The sequence below is a fragment of the Epinephelus lanceolatus genome, chromosome 2, assembly GCF_041903045.1.
Source record: "Epinephelus lanceolatus isolate andai-2023 chromosome 2, ASM4190304v1, whole genome shotgun sequence".
In the NCBI taxonomy this organism is placed as follows: domain Eukaryota; kingdom Metazoa; phylum Chordata; class Actinopteri; order Perciformes; family Serranidae; genus Epinephelus; species Epinephelus lanceolatus.
Window position 1 is genome coordinate 47,305,772 of NC_135735.1, and position 6,000 is coordinate 47,311,771.

Here is a 6,000-nt window from a genome sequence, read left to right on the forward strand (position 1 = left end):
CTCTAAATTTCAAAACTTTGAAAATTCATAAATTCATAAACTCGTAACAAATTTCACTTTGAAATTTGCTTTTCCATGGCATGGATGGCTACTGTCTGGCACCCTGATGCTTGGCTTAGTCAATTTGTGAAGCCACACATGAACTGTCACTTGCCAATTAGCTCAGTGAGATAGAAGACAGACCTCAGTCTCAGAAGTTGTGAGTTCAAGCCTCAGCTAAGGCAGAATGGACATTCTCATGTGAAAGTCCTATGTTCAGGTGTCATGCTATGTGGATTAGAGACTACTAAGGTTAAAATAATTATGATGCAGGCAGTTTCGTGGAGAGACAAATACTCTTTATCAACACTTTTCCCTGTTATCCCCTGAGTCTATCCAATAGCTACTTTTACATTTTAAAAAATGTTTTCATCTTTGTCACCATGGATAATGTTTAGCTTTAAGCTAGATCAGGCCAGTTTGTTCATAATTGCTAGCAGTTAAATTTATTCTTACTTTCTTGTTCTTGAGTTTTTTCTTTCCTTTGTATATTATGAGTCTGATCACTTCAGCCACTCATCCACAATTTGAAGGGCATGCTATTATTATATGATGTAACTTCTATGTTGTGACATGCTTTGTTTTAGTGTGTGTGTATTAGGGCATTAACAGAAAAGTCGACTTGTGTCACTGACGTCGGCTGACGACGTTGGCTTACACTAATACTTTATCCTTGAGACACACATCACATGTGTGGAGATACTTGTGGAGATAATTTCAGTGGAAACATGCCAAGGCTTTTCAAAACCCTGGGTAAATGAGAAAAGTTCCTGTGTACAAGATGGCTTTCTGATGTCGAACAACCTCAGTACAAATGCACTGTAGAAAAGCTGAAGATGGAATGATATCTAGTGGTTTAAGATGCGTTCTGTACAGATACAAAAAGGTGTAAACACATATGTTTGTCCAAGACACCTATCAGTTGTGTTAGCTTTACTCCTCCCAAATGTAATTAAATTAAGTCAGTAAGACCTGAACTTCTGTGTACCCTCTACAGGATCTTTCTGCCCCCTGTGATCATGGCAGATAAAGTTACAAATCAGATCCCTGAACAGTTCAACCACTGAATGATCTGTGTTGGTGAGGGAGAAGCATCAGTGAGAGCTGGTGACTCCAGGGATGATGTTTTTCTGTAGGCCGATGTTGAAGTTAGCCTCGCCCCAGTTCCCCTGACCAAAAACTAATGGGATTTTTCCATAGAATTTTGGATTATTGCAGAAAATAAACTCTGTGGCAAGGAAACATTTTGCGTTTTGCAAGATAATCTTTACAAATTAACACCACTGTCATGATATTTGAACCTTTAATGCATTCACCAGAATTAAGAGGTTAACATTAGCCTATAAACCAACTACAGCACGGTCGCATGAGTCAACAATGCCACCACAACAAGGCTGCAAAGCTGCCCTTGCCATGATTACGACTATTATTTACTGACATATTTTATGTCATGTGCATGTGCATGCATGGTCTCATGTAACAGTTTTTTCCCCAACAGTCAGAATCACTGTAAGTGCTTCTGTCATTGAGTTATGCAAGTTTTGACACACTGAAATACATTTTTTTTCATCTTTGCCTGAATATTTTATTGAAAAAAGATGCTGCAAATAACTAGAACTGGGGCCTATTAGTTGGTAAACACAATGGGACCATATCAGGAAGCCTCACCTAGTCCAAATTCAAAATAGATAACAATATTACAGAAAATTAACATTGTTTTTCTAAGGTTTTGTCCAAGCGCTTTTCAAAAAAAGGATTGTAAAACAATAAACAGAATGTGTGATTATGAGTGAAAAACTAATCAACAAAGACAGAAATGTCTATTTAGGAGCTTACTGTATATAAATACACCTAACCAGTTCATAACTGCAGTCGAGGTCAGGAGTGTCATTGACTCCAAGACCGATAAGCCATTGGGCCAGTCACTGGCTATTGACTGGTTCTGTGACCCCAGGAAGTGACAAGGAACTTTCTTTCAATGTAGGCCTTCATTGGCTATTGCAATCACAGAGGGAGAGCATGAAAGCTCCTGTTGGCTCAAGTGAGGTTTAAATCAAGAGCTCAGAGTTCAACCATGGAGTCTGCATATTTACATGTAAACGAGAGTTATTGCATACAATAAGTGATGATATGTGATAATGTGTTTGAACTAAATATTTCGCTTGATTTAGATCATCTGGACCTTTGAGAGTGTATAAGGATTGTATGAGGACTGGATTTCTGGATTAAAAATAGATAAAGAAATATATATAAAAAAGTTATCCACTAAAGTGAATTAACTGTACACACAAGATTATTTACAATATACACAATATAGATGTGGAATATTACACAGAGTAGGGCAGTGACATTACAATGTTTGAAACGGACAAATATATTTTGGTATGTAAAGGGAGTATAATAATAATAATAATAATAATAATACATTTTATTTGTAACACACTTTATATTTAACGAAAAATCTCAAAGCCTTTAGGGACATCAGATCATAAAACACTCGTATGGTCATATTGAAAGGAAATGATGAAAGCGGTGCATTTACCTCACCTTTGCAAGTGAATCCCTGATCACTGCAATGCCATTAAAATTAATGATTTCAGTCCGAACTTTCTCTGGTATAAATGCAGGTCTGCCGGGGCCTGTTAACACTCCCTCTCTTTCCCTCTTTGTCACTTTTTCTTTCAGTCTAGATTCCTCCACCTTCCTCCCCGCCGACATAATGAGCTGTGTCTGAGGAGGCCATTAGCACCAAAGACAAACAGACTACATCTTTGTTTTGCCCATTAAACAAGATGTACACACACATGCAAACACACACACGTATTAAGTCTTCAACAGAAATGTTGTTTTGACAAGTGTTATCAGAATGAGTTTTTTATTATGCGACACAGTGGAACTGCCACATTATTTGCCCTTCTTACTATGTTTATGTGAACATTTGTGTGTGTGATTAGGTGTGTGTACTTAGCCTGGTGACGCACATTTCTATATCACAGGATAAAGAGGGAGATACAAATATTGTAGGAACGGGTCGCAGAATGCACCCTTCACATTTCAAGACATTTCTGGAAAAAGAGGCTTCGCCTGCAGTCTATTTCTGCATTAGTCAGCTCTATTGTGGCTGTCTTGCCAACGGAGCAGGATAATGCAGAGATGCACACATGCTCACACACGCTGACGCACATACACACAGTTCACTCACATATTTCAAGCTAGAGAAGCCAAATGAGAGAACATCTCTTCTGACAGCAGACTGATAAAGAGTGAATCACTGAGATGAAACAAGGACAGAACATTTGTCCCCAACTTCATATGAGGAAATGTTCAGCTGCAGGTTTTAAAGAAATGTCCTTTAAATGTTCATCAGAAACATCACAGTGGTGCTCATCATGTATAGTAACACATCAGTCAGGGAAATGCATAGAGACCGCTCAGTTGATTTGAATATATTTTCCATCAACAGAAAAGTGATGGGGCTCCATATTTCAGCTCAAACACTCATCAGTGGAAAAATGGAGTCTGGCTCTGTCACTCGTTTTGTGTTGGCCTAAGCTGTTCATGTGCAGAAATGTTGTGAATTAACACTCAATGGCTCATTTCCAACAAATGACACCTTTTTTTGAAGATTGTTTTGCACAGATGTTTTTTTGTTCAGAGTGTTTTTATTAGTTTTTTAAGTTATACAAAATACAGTTTGAGATGCAGTTCAATAAAGTTCAACACAATCCCACCCCACAAACAAACATTCCCACCCCACTGCACCGCCACACATCCACATCACAAGTTCAATGGTAAATGTGATATACAATTTATAAATACACAGAAAACACAAATTAGGTAAAAGTAGGGAAAAAAAGGAAGAAAGAAAAAAAAGGTGGGGATATATCTATACATTTGAAATATCTGAGGCATCTATCTTTTCTACCTGATCTAGAACTGGTTGCCATATAGTGTAGGGCACAGCCTCTTGTGGCATAACAGATTTTTTCTTAAGTCAGATGGTGCAGAAGATCTCTGACCCATTGATTGAAAGTTGGAGGAGATCTGTCTTTCCATTTAAACAATATAAGTCTCCTAGCCAGGAGCGTAGCATAGGCTATCATGTTTTTGCTGTGTTGGTTGAGAAAGAGATCCTGCAGTACTGTACCAAATATTGCAATTATGGCAAGAGGTTCTATGGGTCTTTCTAGCAAGTCAGAAAAAAATTTGAATGTAGATTGCCAGAAATCCATTAATTTTTGACAGAGCCAGAACATATGTGATGAAGTACCTCTTGTTGTTGTAGCGGTCACAGTTAGGATCCATATTTGGTGTAATATTTGCCATTTTCGCTTTAGACCAATGGACTCTATGTACAATCTTGAACTGTATTACCTTATGTCTTAAACAAATTGAAGATGAGTGTATCTTATCTAGTGCAGAATGCAGTGTATCCTCACAAAGTTCTGCGCCCAATTCTTCCTCCCATTGTCTTTTTAGATGTGTCAGAGGTTCTAAATTGTGAGAGTTGAGTGACGTGTAAATTTTGCCGATAAACCCTTTATGGTAGGAACTGAACTCCAAAACAGAGTCAAGGAGAGAGCTGGCTGGTAATAATGGAAAGTGAGCTGAGTTTGAGTATACAAAGCTGCGAAGTTGCAGATATTTAAAGAGGTGCGAGTTAGGAATTTCGAATTTCAATTTCAACTGCTCATGCAAAATTATCATTGATATATAAATCTTTTAATGTAACTAATCCATTCTTGGTCCAAGTATGGAAGGAACTGTCTATAATAGAGAGTTTAAACATATTGTTTCTTGATATAGGGGTATTGATTGATATGTTATTAAGTGAAAATGCTCATCTGAACTGTGCCCAGACCTTCAAGTAGTGCTTAACCACTGGGTTCATAGAATATCTGGATATAGGTTCAGGTAGTGGAAGCTTGGAGCAAAGAAAAGTATGTAAAGAGGCACGTCCACATGACAAGCTTTCTAACTGTAATCATTTTGGCTTGTGATGGGTTAGACCAATATAGCATAGAGCGTACATTAGCTGACCAGTAATAAAATTGAAAAAATCTAGGTAGCACATTCATTTTAATGGTGTTAATTCTACCTCCTAATGATAATGATAAGTTCCAGGGCTCAACATCATTTTTCAGGGTTTCTATAAGTGGGCAGAAATTAGCTTTGTAAAGGTGTTTAAAATTATGTGTAATCCAGATTCCCGAATACTTAAATTTGCTTTTACTTCTTTTAAAGGGCAGTGAGCTGAACCCAAGCTGTTTAGCAGCAGGATTAATAGGTATAAGTTTGCTTTTTTGTGTATTTATTTTATAACCAGATATTTTTCCAAGGGTCCATGTCATTGGTCCGACAGCCCATTGGTCCGACATCCCATTAGTCCGACTGTCCGCGGTGCTGAACGGCTCCCGGCGGGCATATTTCTACCTTGATGGTGTGCCGCGACCGGCTCTGGGTCAGCTGGGAAAGGCTTGAGGCGAAACAGGCTCACGGCTTATGTGTTTGCCACTTTCTTTTTCATTTTAACCCACACCATGATCTTTTCCTAACCCTAACCAAGTGGTTTTTGTGCCTAAACCTAAACAGACCTTAACCACAGGGCATCATGAAGATTCGGAACAACGGGACTTCGGAACAATGGGTTTAATATGGTCGGAACAATGAGATGTCGGACCAATGGGCTGTCGGACCTATGGGCAGTTCCCTTTTTCCAAATGTATCTGATAAGGCAAGTGTTTGTGGTAGGCTGCTTAATGGTTCAGATAAGCACAAGAGCATATCATTCACGTAAAGGGATACTTTATGTTCAGTGTTATTCCTCTGTGTTCCTTTAATCGAGATATTATCACGTATCACAATCGCTAGTGGTTCAATTGCCAAGGCAAATAGGAGGGGACATAAAGGGCAGCCTTGTCTGGTCCCACAACACAATGGAAAGAAGGAGGATAGGTTATT